Source organism: Oxyura jamaicensis, chromosome 1 (genome assembly GCF_011077185.1).
Source record: "Oxyura jamaicensis isolate SHBP4307 breed ruddy duck chromosome 1, BPBGC_Ojam_1.0, whole genome shotgun sequence".
Lineage (NCBI taxonomy): Eukaryota > Metazoa > Chordata > Aves > Anseriformes > Anatidae > Oxyura > Oxyura jamaicensis.
The window spans coordinates 57740099-57757913 of record NC_048893.1 but is presented as its reverse complement, the minus strand read 5'-3'; the positions used below and the strand labels follow the sequence as shown (position 1 = coordinate 57757913).

At 37.5% G+C, this 17815-nt stretch overlaps 1 protein-coding gene and 1 long non-coding RNA gene across 3 annotated transcripts in view; one reads left to right on the top strand and one right to left on the bottom strand.

The window, feature by feature from the left end:
- Nucleotides 1-13969, top strand: part of LOC118175518 — a 29837-nt gene extending 15868 nt beyond the window's left edge. The window contains exons 2-5 of one of the 2 annotated variants that reach the window (XR_004755001.1): nt 5603-5724; nt 9790-9857; nt 10283-10356; nt 13350-13969. This is a non-coding gene — a long non-coding RNA (uncharacterized LOC118175518). The remainder of the gene's footprint in view (nt 1-5602; nt 5725-9789; nt 9858-10282; nt 10357-13349) is intronic. The other variant, XR_004755002.1, reaches the window with a different exon arrangement.
- The window catches only part of IGF1 (insulin like growth factor 1), a 49358-nt gene that overhangs the window by 9838 nt on the left and 21705 nt on the right, over nt 1-17815 (bottom strand). The window lies entirely within an intron of this gene.

Sequence of the window (17815 nt, the reverse complement as noted above, 5' to 3'; positions counted from 1 at the left end):
CTTTAGTAACTAGAGATTTCACTGCCATACTATGCAAAGATTTCACACCCATTATTTCCGGGGCTTGTTTGAATAAAACCCAGTTGGATGTGTGGTTGTTCTATTATGATATTAGAAATGAATGAACAGTAAATTTACACACACACACACCAAAAAAAAAAAAAAAAAAAAAAAAAAGTGGCTGACTTACTACATCTATTTTAAAATTCTGGTAGAATTTGGTTTCAGACAGTAAAACTCTGAAAAGATTAAATGTTTTGTTTTGACATTTTGAGCATTAAATGGTTCCATTTAGAGATTATACACATTGGATAAAACCCCAAAATATGGAAAACAGAAAGAAAATTGCACCAAGAGCCAAAAAAATGAAGTAACTTGATTCAGTCAGCTCAACTGTTTTTTCTTTTTCTTCCTTCCTTCCTTCCTTCCTTCCTGCCTCCCTCCCTCCCTCCCTCCCTCCCTCCCTCCCTCCATTCCCTCCCCTTTCATTTCTTTCTTTCTTTCTTCCTTTCATTTTTATCACTGAGACCAAAAATCTGTTATTTACTGAGTTTGGCAAGGAATACAGTTTTAAGAAATTACTCAAGCTAAACAAAGGAAAAGGGTATATCAACCAAGAAGAAAATTCAGTTTCTCTTTGAGAAATTCCTGCCTCCTATGCTTATACAGCAAATTCTATATTAATATCCATATACCTGGTCTGCAGTTGCCAATTTGAAGATAACAACTGCATTTTGCAATTCTCTGTGATTAAAACATATGTCCAGTGACAAAGAACCCTTGAGGCCTCAGTACATCCGTAAATGAAAAGACCTCTAGTGGTAAAGTATGTCTAACATTTTAGCCAGCAGTACAGTCAGCTAAGAACTAACTATTCCCATGAGCTTTGTAAACCCAGACAATAGGTTTTTAAATGTCTTTTTCCAGGGACTATAAATTAAAGAAAAAGAAAAACATGCTTACTTGGTATATTGCAATGCACTGGGGACCTCTATACTGTACATTGTCTGCTAAATAATTTGTTTCATAAGACTAAAGAGAATAGCAAGCCAGGAGTAGATTACGGTAATATTTTGATTTGTGTGTGTGCATTGTTTTCTGTGTATCACTGGAAAGATACAGAGTTCGTGGTTTCTGGTTTTCTTGTTGTTGTTTGTTTATTTGTTTGTTTTGGTGTCTTGTTTGTTTGTTTTGTTTTCTGTTTTGTTTTCCAGACTATTTTCACTCACTGAGAAAACAAGTTACAAGCTTTTCCCTGGAAATATTTCTAAAGCCTATTAATCAGATTCTCATAGCCTAACACTTTCGAAATTCAGCAGTCATGATAAAATCTGGAGTGTCGTTACTGTGTTGAATACCTGGAGCTCTTCAACATTTTGTCTTGCTCCCATTTAAAACATGGAAGGGCAAATTCTGTTCCCATTTATGAAGGTGTAGCTTCTCTTAACTGAACTGGCACAAACTGTTGAGTAGTTAAGCTCACCTTTCTTTTCTCAGTCTACGAATTTGTCATAAACAAATACATTCTACAAGCAGATCAAGGGAGGTGATTGTTACCCTCTATTCTGCCCTTATGAGCCCCCCCTGGAGTACTGCATGCAGGTCTGCGGCCCCCAGAACAAGAAAGATGTAGACCTGTTAAAGTGAGTCCAGGGGAGGGCCACGAAGATGATTAGAGGGCTGGAGCACCACCTCTCCTATGAAGAAAGGCTGAGAGAGCTGGGGATGTTCAGCCCAGAGAAGAGAAGGCTCTGGCCACCTCAGTGTGGCCTTTCAGTACTTAAAGGGGTCTTACAGAGAGGATGGAGAGGGACTCTTCTCAGGTAAATGATAGGACAAGGGGGAATGGTCTTAAACCTTTAAAGGAGAATAGATTTGTATTAGACATTAGAAATTCTTCACTGTAGGGGTAGTGAGGCACTGGAACAGGTTGCCAAGAGAAGTTGTGGATGTCCCATCCCTGGAGGTGTTCAAGGCCAGGTTGGATGGGGCCTTGGTCAACATAATCTAGTGGGTAGCGGGCATCCCTGTGTGTGGCAGGGGGTTTGAAATGATTTGATCTTTGAGGTCGCTTCCAACCCAAGCCATTCTATGATTCTATGATTTTTCTTTTGAATTGTATTTCACAGAAGCTAACAGGCAGTTAGGTTTGGTTGATCCCTTGACATGCTGTGATCATGTGTTTACTATTATCATCCCATGACTGATAATAGTAAAAATAAGGAGGGACAGTTTATTTATTAGTTTCAACTGGCTTTCCATGATCTTTCTATCTAGAAAACTGTCAAGCCAATAGAATATTTTAGGATTAATATTATTTTGCACTTTTAAGAATCATATAGATGTCAGATCCTCATGACATTCATAGCAGATAGATAATGTTATTTCTCAGTGACAAAATTTAAAGTCAATAAGATGAAATATGCGTGCTAAGAGCTTCCACAGGTTAGCAACAGAACTTGATAGTAGAAGTCTTTCTTCCATGAGTAGCAAGACTCTAACCTGAAAAGCCATTTTGTAAAGCAAGTGTTCTTGTTCTTTACTGAAGCCAATTATTTATTCTGTAGAGCACTTACTAGGGTAATTTTTCTTAGTGGTATATTTTGGTCAGCATGTTCCTCTAGGAAGAAACAGTGGCTGATAGCAGCATATGGGATCCATTTGTATAAGAAAGGTTTATAATTGGAATAATGAAAGAAAATGTAAAGTTTCAAAGGTCTCAAAAATTTGTACGCTCTTTTGTTATTTAATATTGTTAACATTTAACATTTAAATAAGCCAAATATGAACTGGTTGGTAGAGGTGATTTTTTTTGGAAAGTTCTTCATCCTTTTTAGTAACCACAGAATCACAGAATCACAGAATCAGAGAAATGTAGGGGTTGGAAGGGACCTTGAAAGATCATCGGGTCCAACCCCCCTGCAAAGCAGGTTCCTCAGAGCAGGCTGCCCAGGTAGGCATCCAGACGGGCCTTGAATATCTCCAGAGAAGGAGACTCCACAACCTCTCTAGGCAGCTGTTCCAGTGCTCCGTCACCCTCACCATGAAGACGTTCTTTCGCATGTCGGTGCAGAACTTCCTGTGTTCTATCTTGTAGCCATTGCCCCTTGTCCTATCCCCACAAACCACTGAGAAGAGGTTAGCTACATCCTTCTGTCTCCCACCCCTCAGATACTTATAGACATTGATGAGATCCCCTCTCAGTCTCCTCTTCTCCAGGCTGAACAGACCCAGGTCTCTCAGCTTGTCCTCATAGGGAAGACACTCCAGGCCTTGTATCATCTTTGTGGCCCTCTGCTGCACTCTTTCCAGGAGATCCCTGTCTTTTTAGTACTGGGGAGCCCAGAACTGGACACAGCACTCCAGGTGAGGCCTGGCCAGGGCAGAGTAGAGGGGGAGGTTCACCTCCCTTGACCTGCTGGCCACACTCCTTTTAATGCACACCAGGATCCCATTGGCCCTCCTGGCCACAAGGGCACACTGCTGGCTCACGGCCAACCTGTAGTCCACCAGGACCCCTAGGTCCTTCTCCTCAGAGCTCCTCTCCAGCAGGTCATCCCCCAGCCTGTACTGATACTTCTGGTTGTTCCTTCCCAGGTGCAGGACTCTACACTTGCTCTTATTAAACCGCATTTGGTTTCTTCCTGCCCATCTCTCCGGCCAGTCCAGGTCTTGCTGAATGGCAGCACAGCCTTCTGGCGTGTCAGCCACTCCTCCCAGCTTTGTGTCGTCAGTGTACTTGCTGAGGACAGACACTATTCCCTCATCAATGATGTCAATGAAGATGTTGAACAAGACCGGACCCATCACCGATGCCTGGGGAACACCACTAGTCACAGGTCTCCAGCTGGACTCTGCACCACTGATCACCACCCTCTGAGCTTGGCCAGTCAGCCAGTTCTCAACCCACCTTGCTCTCCACTCCTCTATCCCTCACTTTCTCAGCTTTGCTAGTGGGATGTCATGGGAGACAGTATCGAAAGCCTTGCTAAAGTCAAGGTAGATGATATCCACTGCTCTCCCCCCATCTACCCAGCTGGTGATGCCATCATAGAAAGCAACGAGTTTGGTCGAGCACGACTTCCCCTTGGTGAATCCATGCTGACTACTCATAATTCTTCTCTTCCAATTGCTTGGAGATGGCATCCAGAACAAGCTGCTCTAACACCTTTCCAGGGACAGAGGTGAGACTGACTGGCCTGTAATTTCCCAGATCCTCTTTCCTGCCCTTCTTGAAGACCAGAGTGACATTGGCTATCCTCCAGTCTTCAGGCACCTCACTCATTCTCTAGGACCTTTCAAAGATGATAGGGAGCGGCTCGGCGACAACGATTGCCAGCTCCCTCAGCACATGCGTATACATCCCTTCGGGACCTATGGGTTTGTGTGCATTGAGGCCACTCAGACACTCCCGAACCACTCTCATGTCTACCAGGGGGGAGAAATCAGTAGTTCTTTCCAATTTGTCCATGCCAAGCCTATACTTACACAACTTTACCTGTGTTTTGCCATTTTAAATTTTGCTCAGTTATATATTCTGATGTATTCTTTTTCTTTTTTTCTTTTTTTTTTTTTTTTTACTGAAGGCATTAAAAAAAAATATCCAATGGAATATATAGCATTCTATGAGTGTATCAGTATTGTTTGTGTTGTGAAATCTATGACCTTCTAGTAAATACGGTCATTTTCACAGCAATACATTTGATTTGACTATACATGAAGTAGAGCCATGTACTGTAGCTTTGATAATATATCTCATTCATTTGTGTATCATGTCTTCCCATCTATATTTCCAAACTTTAAAAAGTCTTAAGTTTTATTCACATCTAGCTACTGACTTGTGTGATCATATGCAATTTATTTTACCCTTCAGCATCTGAATGCAACTGTTTAAAAAGTTGACAAAATACCTTGAATAGCCCATGAAGCATTACCTGCCTTATTTAGTAATCAATAGCAACATTCCTTCTGTATAATTTTATGTTTAAATAGTTAATGCAAATCCTGAATTTTAGAATCTTTCAGGTAAAATTTCAGCGTATTTCAAAATTATTTTTACTTTAGACAGACCAAAGACATGTAGAAGCTGTTTTTCTTTAGGACAGAATGTTAAATTTATGAAGCAGGATATAATGGCCTATAGCAGTTTTAAAAACCTGTACGGAAAATGTAATGACTTTGGAATTAAGTCACTAACACATCAGTGATGTGGTCAGCAATGAAACAGCATTTATTTATAGACTGAAATATTAATGTATTGCATGGCATACTAGCTACTCATCCTTCATTAAAATAATAACATAAGTATTGTAAAGTTAAAGGATGTTATTTAAATTTCCCCTTAAAAAGTTTTCCTAAGGTTTTTGAAAGACCTACCTAATCAAGTATCCTTAAATTCTGTAGGAAATAGAAACATTAGCTGAAGTGCTGTATAGCAGGTAAAGAAAGTGAATAGAAATTAATAGGAAAAAGTGACTTTTTCAGTAATCATTATTCTGGGCTGTACTTTTGAGAAGTGTCTAATGCCTACATTAATTTAAGATCAATTAATTTGAAATTACTGCTGTCCTCTTACGGGCTGCTGTGTATATCATTACCACAGGCAAAGATGAGATAAAGAATTACAAGGAATTACTATCACTTCTGCAATTATTATTGGTACTCCACTCATCTTCTTCTTGAAGGACTACAGGATCAAAATGGTTCCAGCTGATCATTACCAAAGTATGTATGCAGATCTAAGGAAATGTTCAAGCTCCTGCACAGTCAGTTGGGCTAAAGCACATATTCAACATTAAGAACATGGTTGAGTGCTCTCCAACACGGGCTAATTTAACTAAGAGCTTAAGTTAAATCTGTAGACCAAAATCCATATGAGTAAATAAACAGCTGTGTGTTCTGCATATTTTATATCAGTATTCTATTCCTTAATTTTTGATGATATTGCCTTAAAATACTGACTGATCTGTCTGTGTCAATACACTGGGCACCCATTTAGCTCATTCTCATCCTTCTGACACAGTTTCAGTGCTGCCTTCCAGCTGTTATCAAAAAGTTCCTTATATTTACTCAACCTTCAAAGTGCTGCCTGTGGACATATAACAGTCCTAGGCATTCCTTTTTGCTGATGTACACTGATTTCCTTGGAGGTTTCTTTCCTTTTTTGTCAGTTGCAGGCTCAAAAGAGGTCTCATATCATGTAGGTCAAAGTTTACTTAATAGAATTTTTGGCTCTCATTTAATCTACTGTACCAAATATGTGAATGTTTCTTTCCATGTGCTACAAGCAGATACAAAGTTTAGTCACACTGTTCTGAAGTTCACTGAAAGCAGGCCAAGTTCCAGAATTCCAATAGTTAAACAGCTGGCTTCTGTAGTAACAGCACTTCCCTTTAAATAATGCAAAGCCAATGGAGTAATTCAGTAGGGCTGGTTTATGCTTGATTTCTTTGTTTCCTTCCCACCCCACAACCCCAAATATTTCATTGATGCTACCATTGCTTCTGCTAGACTGACGGCCTCAATGTTAGAAGCACTGGTGTAGGTGGACTATAAAAGTTTCAATTGTCAAACTACCTAGACATTCTTTAGAGAATTAAAATCTACTGTTGTAACACTAGCATGAGGAAATGACATGAGAAACAGCCCAGAATAAACACAAAACGAATCTATTTTTAGAGGACTCTAGAAAGAACTGTGGTATGGTGTCCTTGAGGTTTTATGTGACTCTTTATATATGCTGTACATAGTGTCTTTTTCAGCCCAGGAGTAGGACTCAAGAATACTGTTTAGACTGTAATTCAGAAAAATATAATAAATCTGAAAAACAGTGAACCATATTCCTAACCTACTAATAGAGTCAACTTTCAGTTATAACTGCAGCTTTTAAAGTAACATGAAAGGCTATTGACCTGCTAGTGTATGGCTATCTTGTAAGGATTTTCTTTTTTGACCAGGGAAACTTGACATGTTTCTTATAAAATATCAGGGTAATATAATTTGTATAATTTTGAAGCACTGACAGTGGTTTTGGGGTATTTCTGCGAGTGATCCTCCAAAGTGGTGTGATGACAAACTCTTTTTCTCATTTACCAGTATGTCCAATTTGTAGCCTACAGTATCTGTATGTATGTAGGCATTCTGAGGGGCAGTAGGTCAGCCAGAGAGAATTTGTCCATGTCTGAACAAGGATGAGGATCTCTACTGCTATATTGCAATGTAGAACTACAACATCGTGTGCACTGGATCCAGGCTGGGAGCTGGTGGCTTGAAGTATTTTTGAGTTCCATGTAGTGTCAGCCTTTTGGTGGCAAATAAGACTAGAAATGCTGAGATTTGCCATTCATTTTAACCAGTTTCACTGTCTGAAAATTAGGGGTGTAGTTTAAGATAGTCAACAGGCAGGTGTGTCTGAATGGCTTCGTCTGTTTTGGATGCATTACTCAAAAATAATTGACCTCTGAAAGACTGTTCTTTCTTTGACTAGAGATAAAGCTCCCTGATCTTCTCTTAGAGTATACATACAACCTCTAGATAACTGAAGTCAAACGAGATGATTTCCATTGCAAGTGATTTGTCCTAAATAACAAAATATGCTGCTGGTGGAGTATGAATCCATTTCCATTTCCATTTTAGCAATTAAATATGAGCCATATTTGTTCTGAAAAGCATTCCATCCAGTCTGCCATTTAATCATGCATCTCCATGCCTCTTTGATGATGTTTTGTACAGTAAGGCTAATATCCTTCCCTATTTGTGCATTATAAATAAATGTGTATGCAAAATATGTGTGTTGATATCAGTTTTAATCTCCTCACGATCTTAGACAAATGATTTAATATTATATCAGGAATACTTCTTGAGAGTACTCTGGAATTTCGAATCAGTATTTGGAAAATTATGAGTCAATGTTCAATCAGCGGCAAATGCCTTTTTTTTGATACTTCTATGAGGTATTGAAACAAACATAGAAACAAGCAAAAAACAAATGTTAGGACCTGTTGTAAAGTCCCTTAACAGAAATACCTTATGATTTCAACTTTGCAAAGTAGGCAATCTGATTTTCATGTAAATAAGTTGCATGTATTTTGAAGCTACAATATTTAATATTTATCTTCCATTTTCCTTCAATGTTTTGTCAGTGCCAAAAAAATAATTATGCTTAGACTGATTTTTGTTTGTATTCATCAAAATAAGCATATATTAGCATTTATAAATGCTCAATGAATGGATGATCTAGCTCTGAAGTCTAATTTAATATGCATGAGAATAGAGGATAAGCTTTATCAGTATGCACAAGTCAAATCTTTATGAAAGCATATGCACTTGTTAATAGTGAGATATTGCAAGAGAGCTACTGCTTGGTAGAATACTGGATTGCACTAACTACTGAGTCAAGAAGGCAAGAAGATCTTTGCTTGCTGTTAAGGTCCTTGTCCTTTAAAATACTAGGCAAGTAAGACAGGCAAAGCATAGGCACTCAATTAATACTCCTCTATTAGAGAAATCTATTAAGTCTTGACTTAATTACTTGAGGAGAATTTTCCCTGAGTAATTAACATTTATAAGCTGCATCTTATGAAAAAATGAAAACTCTTTAACATTCCAAGTAGCGAGTAAAACAAGTATTTCACTTTAGCCAACCAATTTTAGATTTATCCCAAAAGGTGTCTTAATTTTAAATTTGTGTGTCTAGTTTTACCAGGTAGTCTGTTACACAGTAGAAGAAGGTTGATTTTTCCTTTAGAAATACTCTTTCAGAACCATTTTTTTCTTCATTGTATATTAAATTGAAAAATAAAAATAAAAATCCTCTTTCCCTAAACTTATTTCCAAAGCACAGCACTTGTAACAATTTACTCTCACATGCAGCTGCACTGTGCTTTGCCCTCTTTATGGAACTGCTGCTTTGGAGGCCACCATTAAGCACACTAAACGTGATAGAGCCATTATGCTTCCTTCACACAGTAGGTCCTAAGCCAGTTGCAACGTGTGAAGAGAAAGACCTATAGTTTTTTGAATATTGCACTGGGATATGAAATGGAAATTTTAGAGTTTAGAATTCTTTTGAGGAAAAAAAAAAAAAAAAAGAGCAGAAAGAGTGGGAAACAATATAATGTATTATTTTACACCAATTCAGTGCTCTAGAGGGTGAAAACCTTGCCAACCTAGCACAATTTACAAGCCTACGTCAGATTCCAGGGCTGGAAAGTGCCAGATGCTGCCAAAAAATATATACTTTGGCAATGGAAATGCTTTGCTGGACAGAAATTCACTACTGCAAGAATGGGCAGGTTTATCGAGGTTTAGGACAAGATAATTAGAAACCAGTAGGTCATTGCTACATTTGGATATTTCCCACTATAGTGCATCCAGGAGGACAATGATAATACAGTCAACCATCCATAATGAGCACACGTTCTTTCTTTTTCTTGTATATGCTCTCACAATAAATAATTACTGCTTACCTTTGTGTGTGGTAGAAGGATGATCAATCATGCTATGACCTTCCATGGCTTTCTTTTCTCATAGCCAATGTAAAATTCTGATTTATTTGGAATGTCAAATGAATAAAAATGCAAAAAAGTGTAATTGGGTGAAATCCTAGCATCAGTGAAGTCACTGGGAAATCTTTAAGTGCAGCCAGGATTATGAATCAGGTGCCAGAAGCTACTTATATAGAACCTGATCCAAAATCTATTAAATCAATGAAAGACTTCCACTGCCCCTAGTGGGCTTGGCATCAAGCTGATAATGAACAATTGCTTGCTTTGTCTTCCAGCCTTACAGGTCAGTTCATCTTAGTGGCATCTGGAGAAATTTGCCTGGAGTGGATGTGATGTGATTCCTTGAAGGAGGTAAGAACAAAAGAATCCTGATGTACAACGTGAAACTGAATGACTGTTTCCTGGAGTTAATCCTACTGACTGCATGACAAACAAAACAATGTTTTGCAGTGTGTAACCAGGATTTTATCAAGGTACTTGTTCTCAGCTGTATTCTGGGAAATGAAAGCAAATAACAAATGACAAACATGGCACTCTTATTCCTGCATCAACCTAGTTAGAGGGAAAAGGTTTGAATGGCTCTTGCATAACACTGAAATTAAATATCTCCTCTCCATCTTTCACCATATCCATGGGTGCAGCTATTGTCACACATTACAATTTCTATTTCTACTTATATGACAGTAGTCCTTCCAGGGTATAAGCAATTAGGAGGAGGCCACTGTTATCTAATCTATTATAGAGACAGATGTTGACATTTTTCTTTCCTTCATTAGAAACAATATGACACCAGAAAGGAGGGAGAAAGAAGACACTAGGAAGGGCATGGCTCACTTCTCACTCACGCTAGGTTTGTATTTGTCTAATACAGTTAACTTCAGCAGATTTACTCCAATATGTGCTAAGTTCTGGAGCTATAGGCTCTGTTTACTGAGATCTCATATCATTGTGAAGGGCTTTGTCACCAAGAAGCATCCAACCTCGTACACTACTCTATGCAGTAATTGAGAATAAGAAATAATCAAGATTCAGATTTGTACTTGTGCAGTAATTTGAAAAGTATTGTCTGAGTCTTGTTTAGAATTTCAGTAATTGAACTTTTCTCTAGAAGCCAGAAGCATTAATTACTTAAAAAAAAAATAAGCAAAGGTAAGATGACGTTTTTTATCAAAGTTAAGCATGTAGTTTTCTTGTGGCCAACATTGCAAATGTGAAATCTTATATCTAATTATCTGCTACTTTTGGGCTATTGGGATACTTCTACTCATGAAGGTTGAATTTCAAGATTCCTGATTAACAAGGACAAATTAACCACTGCATTCTGAAGGGGAATTAAGACAGAAAGATTAAGAGTCAGATTCTTTTATCTTCACTGATGTTAAACAGTACTTTATCCTAAATAAAAAGAGCTCTTTGCAGAGAAATATACTACTTAGTTTCAGGAATATTTATGGAATCTAGCTATCAATTATTTGCACAGGAGAAGGCTGTGACAGTGCCAGGAACTGAACCTACATCAATTTAAGCACTAGGCCAATGTCTTAACCATATACCTGTCTTCCATTAACCTTACTTTTGACTTGTTCGGTCATGTAAAAATCTAATCTTGAAAGAAAGCATTCCTTTGAGGTCATGATGCTCCTGTTAAACTTGTCTAATGAGATAAAAGAAAAAGTTAAACTTTCCAGTGAAGTACATAGTTATTAGGGAGTGAGGATGAAGTCACTGGGGTGAGAGAGGGACAGTGAGTTTTATCTGGAAACAACAGCTAGCTAAATCTAGCTGAAATATACTGCTATGCTTGATTCACCTTTCACTTGTACTGGTTTTCTACCACTTGTAGCTCCATTCGTTAGTGATTTAATACTGCAATAGGAGCTAGGAGGATAAGTTCCAGTGACAGGGACATAAAGAAGCCAGTGCTGAATAATAAATGAAGCTACTCTTATTCTCCTTGACAACCAAGCACACCTTCTTATTACTGAAGACATGCAGGGAGATCATAATCAAAGTAATGCTGATATAGTGCAGGCTGAAATTGGTTCCAGGATAGCACCTTATATACCAAAACTACAGTTTCTGTAGGATCATTGAAGATAGCAGGGCTTATAGGCAGTAAAGTTTTATATGAAGCAAACAGGCAGTAATCCTATTTTTACAGGGCTGACAATGCTTTATCCAGACACAATTTTTAAAAGGGAATGTGGTTTTCTAGGAAGATTTTTTTAAAGATTTCACTTGCTAAGTTTCTATGGCTTTTTAAGGGAAGTTCAAAGATTTTAAAAGTTCGTTTCCATTGAAAGAGAATTTTTTCTAAGTAATGAAAATTATTCCCTTCAACTATTATCTTTCCAACTAGTTTTGACTTGATTAATGATCGAAACATCAACATCAGTTTAAGATGTTTCTCAATGGCTTCTCTTTGGTAGTTTTGCTGTTCTTTTGTTTCTCTGTTCTCTGGGTTAAATAGAGGGATCAAGTTCAGCAGAAAATAAGTGGGGTGAATAAGCATGCTTACAATGGTGTAGTCTTTTTAATTTATCTTATTATTATACTAATATGTAAGCTTAGTAGTGACTCTGTAAATGTTAACTTTTTTAGGTGTGCTTCAGTCTACAGAATCATTCTTCCCAACGTGGCCAGTGATTATGTCCACTTCATCATGTTGAGCATATTTCTGTTCAGAAGCTATGGTTTTCTTGGAAAAAAATAACATACAAAAACCCACAAAACTTTTATGCTGTCTTGGCCAGTGGGGGGCCTATATGGTATCACAGAAAATGAAAAAGTAGAATCAAGTGATTGTCATGAAGTATATTTCTAAAGAATTTTTTATTCCTGTATTGTTCATTAGAAATTACAGCCATTTTTAATTCTCAAACATTTAACACCTATAGTTCTTTAAAACGCTTCTAAATCTCAAAGCATGAAGGATTTTGAAAAATGTTGTTGATTCTCTGAAAGCATAGATTTTGAGTTGTGCCTGAAGATATTTCTTGGACATAGACATCAGTATTAAGGCCTTTTCAAATATTTTTGTTTAGTCTTTAGATATTTAATTTTGCATTTGCAAGTTATTAGCTGTATTTGAAATTAATAATCTAGTATTCAAACATGACATTAAGAGTCAAGCAGTGCACAGCAAATTGGATTTCAGACGTACACTGTTGGTACCCAAAACTTGACTTAATAAGATCATATTTTCAAACAACTCTTCTTAAGTAGTTAACTGCAGTTAGTTCTACAATTAGTTCTACAATTAAATCTGGTATTGATATATATAAACCAAATCAAATAGCTAGAAACAATACTTCCACACCAACAAATGTAGTCCCTGTAATATCTTGTTTGCTTTTTCTGTCTAATTTCTTACAACTAAAGGAATGGGCTAGTGTCCAGAGGAGGTTAAGTCATTTTCAACTGTAACAAACACACAGTTAGAAAGCTTTCTTATTTTTTAATAACATATTCAAATTATTTTTTATCATTAGGCACTCAAATTTCATGGTCTGTAATACATGTTACCTCTGACTGTGCCTCCTGAAATCACTATTGCATAATTGTGATAATACTTGCAATCTCCTGCACTTTTAACATTTATACACTCAGAGTGTGGATGCAGAGGCTGACAGCATGGTGTTTCTCTCTCTTAGTCATTTAGTATCAAAACTGCTTAGAGTTCTTTCCATTCAGAGTAATTTTTGGATAAAATACGACTGTTGCTCTCACAGAAACTTTGGTCAAAACGTATACTAAATGAAAGTTTTCTGTGGTTTGGGAAAGTTGGATTAATTTTTTCCCCTTGTTTTTCATTTTACATTCCTCTGAACTCCTTTTTCCTAGCCAGAAAAGGAGGTGCTGAAATAACCTAAAGAGGCTGTGCAGCCTGGCTTGAAGAGAGAAGAGAAGTTCAGCAAGTTTAGTGAGAACGGCTGTTCCTGTGAGATTTCCAGCTGAAGGGCCTTAACCAGGATGACACTAATTCTGCAGATCTCATTCTCCTCATTTGTGAAACTCAGAAAAGTTTCAGGTTAGCATCCAGGATAAAAGCATAATTGGAAGTAAAATGAAGTCAATTTCACAGTTACATTTGTCTAAAATGAGTCTGTTTTCTCTCCTCAGCTTCTAAATGATTGTCTAAACTGCATCTCTTGTGATTTTGCTTAATTATTTGCAATCTCTCCTCATCTGTCATTTGCTTATGCTTCTCATACATTCCATCTCATCTTCTTTGTAGTATCACTTAATAACTTTTCTAATGAATTTCCTAAATTCATTCCAGCATTCTAGGTATCTTTGTTTATGCCTCTAGCATTTCGACAGCAGGTCATTAAATAAGTTGTTATCAATTTAAACTTCATAATTGTTTTAACTTTCCATCCAGCATCATAAAACTGCTATGCAGTCAACTGTGATCACTCTAAAGATTAAAACTACAAAAATAAACTACTGCATAAAGTTTTCTCTATACAACTTTAAAGCAATTTTTTTGTAGAATAGATAAATTTAAACATGTATCACATTTAGAATTAGTGACAATGAAATACAATGAACATAAGCGTCATCCTTGCTGTTTTTTTTGTTGTTGTTTGTTTTTGTGTTTTTTTGTTTTTGTTTTTGTTTTTGTTTTTGTTCCTAATCTTCCTGACACAAAGTATAAACCAAAAGTCTGGTGCAGGAAATAGCTGTATAGTATTGACCTGGACAAGACTGAATCTCTCTCTCTAATTGTCTGTCTTTTGTTGTGTGCATGACTCTGATCTTTTGCCAGCAGTTGCTATGCAGCTTTTACATAGAATACCACTGGTACTACTGTGGTGTGTGTTGCCCCAGTAATGGCTTTTTAGCCATTGGCTGTTTAGCCAATGGCTGTTTTCAGCTGTATATAACATGAGAATATTGCATGAATTACATGCTGCAGTGACATATATAAGAATTGTTTCTATGTCATATATGATAGAGAGATGGAGCTGTTGTAATGGAGTAGTATCGCTAGCCGATAGATCGGATCACTGGTATTTCCTGGGTATTAATTATACCTAGAGCGCACTGGTTAGACCTCCCAAAGATTTGTGTGATTGGCACAGAAGAGATAAAATTTACCCTAGTATTGAGGACCAATAAAAAGTCTTCCTATCCTTCAAATGCATTGTGAAAATTGTTCTTAATGTGAAAGTGTAATGAAAAATCAAAGCAAAATATTGAACTGACAGGGACCATTGTTTACTTCTGCATTGTTCTCAAGGTTTTGTATTATTTCACTTAGGCTAGCTTTGGCCATGTAAACCTCTGGTCCCTAAACGTTAAGGGCCAGGAGATTTCACACTCATTGTGCCTGCAGGCCCTCGTGTGAGGCTGGAAGGCCAGAGGTTGGCAGAGGCCTTGCGGCCAGTCCCGGGCGGCAGGGCCGGGCGGTCCGGTGGCGGTAGGGGGCTCCGGTAGCCGCCACCCGTGGCTGCAAAGGGACGGGGACAGAGGGACGGCTGCAAAGGGAAGGGGACAGAGAAGGAGAAAGAGAAAAGGAAGAAGGACAAAGGAAAAGGGAAGGTGAAGGCCCAGTATAAGGCTGTGCCTGCGCTGCACAGACACTGCGGCCTTATGAGTAGTGTGAGAGTGGCCTGTTGAAACTCCCCCCTTATCCTCCTCACCACAGAGGTGTTCAGACAAGAAACACTAGTGAGATACTGCTGAGCAAAGGGGAGTCAGGATTCCCTCCCTGTTCCATTTATAGGTTCAGATGGGAATGGTAAATGCCATATTCAAGCCAGCTGGCAAACTGGAAATCTTGTCTTGAATGTTTCCTAGCATCATGTTCACTAAGTAAGATTTCTGGAGGCTATTGAAAATCACATCAACTTGTCTTTCTATTGTTTGAGTGGCAGAGTTACTGTAATTCAAGTAGTGGAACCAGTACTTTTACACACTGAAGTAAACGCTTGCGCCACCACTGCACCTTACAATAGTTTCCCTGTCAGTGTTTGGATCTTTTACTGCAGTCGCTCAAGTAACAGACAAGAAATAGAGAGTGAGAAGAAAGCTGAACTGTTAGAGGAAGGCATCCCCCTGTGATAAATCCTCCTTTTTAGATTGGATCATTCAGATCATTTTGATTTGTAAATATAGTTCTGGAATTTGAAAAATGAGTTGGTAGGGTGTATTTGCAAATCAGGAAGTAAAACGCTTCTCAAATACCTGTCCTGCATACTGTCCTTTGACCTCCTTTCTGCATTATTAATAGCTTCTTAATAGTCTATGCAGAAATCCCTTATTATTAATCAGGCTAGGCTTTCTTAATTTCTAGTTTAAATTAAATATTATGGTGGAAAATCATCAAATGTACAGACAAAATATATCAATGTGGTATAGTTCGGTAACCTTTTATGAGCTTTTGAAATAACAGAACCATAGTCTGTGCAACTGCTTGTGTGGTAAACACTGTTGTCCATTCAAGTAATTATACCAGAAATTGTTCCCCAAACACGGAGTTATGTTGATATTTTAAAATACTGCTACTGATCTCCACAGCTTAAGCACTTAAGCTCTACCCTGTTCTTTGTCAGCTTCGTGCTTGGGAAATGTCACTGGAGTAACAGCTGGTGGAGTGAAGGCAAATAGCAGAGAGGAAGCGCTAAAAAATGCTTGGAACAAGTCACTGTTATTGTTGAGAGAAAAGATACTAGAAATACAGGAAACAGTATATGGCTTAAAATCCACCTTATGGATGTGTAAAAAAAAGGACTAGATGTAATGAAATATAAAATATGCACGAGTGGTATATTTAACAGGACTCCTTGCCATTCTTCAATTACAGCAGCAACAAGGAAGATTATCCTTTTCCCTACTCCAGGATGACGTCACTGTACTGATAAGTAGGACTTAGGAAAGGTTTATGTTCTTAGCACTAGAATTAAAAAATATAATGCTCCTGTTAATATCATAATTTCTGGATCTACCAACTTTCAATGTTTTATCTTGCAAGATCATTAGGAAATTCAGAAATCATTTCTCTTTGGTTTGAGAGAAGCAGAGAGGGGTGATCTAAGGATAAATACACTCTCTGTTACTGTGCTACCATACCTCTGTATCACATCTGGCAAGTATCCACAATGTTTCAAACTAATATGCTGTAAAATTGCTAAGAAGTCTTTAAAAATTCATACATATTAACATTTCAATGTTGAACCTGGTAGCAATTACTGAGTACTATATTTGTTTCCTAATAGAACAGACATTCTTAATTTATTATTTCACATTGTAATTTTTCACTTTAGACACCATACTGGCTGAATGAATGATAAAATGGATAATAAAGTATCAGTGATAGGACACTTGTTCTTTCCTTTTATTCCAAAGAAACTAGACATTGTTGCACGATGTCCCATATCTTGCTTAGATTCATTTTGATTCATTTCCTAAGAAAAATTGCTGAAACCTTTCCAGATTTCTTCATGGACCATTTGTTCATTATTTCTCAGTGTTCTGAGACAATTATATAAAATTATACTTGGTGGATGTAGAAGAAAAAAAAGTAAGGGTTAGATCTTCTGGGTATGGCATCTGGTATGGCTCAAGCTGGAATCAGTGAGGGGCAGCCCAGTCCCTAAAGAACAATTCATACTGTCTTATTGCACACAGAGCGTGTAAGTGTTTGAAAACTGAATACTTCTGCAAAAGCAAACTAAATATCCCACAACACTCTCAACAACGGAGCAGCAGAACGCTGCTAAGGATGAAGTCTGGTAATCATGCATATAAATTATGACTGTTTGGCACCATAACGTTGCTGGTGACACTAATAGTTGGAGCAGGTAGCAACACCTAAACCTCAGATTGCCCGAATCTTTCTGATGCTAATCTCTACAACTTTGAAGTTGTTATAATTTAAGCAAACCTAACGGTCTGGGTTTCAAAGTTTTTACATTGTGCATTTTTGATCGGATTTTGAGGTTTTTGTTTTTCTTCTTGTAAAGAAGGGGAGAAAGAAAAGTGTGACTAAAGACAATACGTAATTTCTGACAATAAGATCAGAAGAATGCTGATATTAAAAATTAACCTCTTCTTATTTGAAGTGTATGTCTGTTTCATTGATTAACCCTTATACTTCCAGGATGTTAAAGTGGAATTTGGGGAGGAAGCAATAAGAAAATAACTCTGTTTCAGATATATGCACTTAGGTTCTGCATTCTCATTCACCTAAAAATTGCAGATTTCCAAGGTTCTGAGTTACTTATCAGTAGAGTTAGGTATATAGATATAGGTATAGGTATTTATCAATTCAGTGCAAGTATCTATCAGTTCAATTCTCTGAA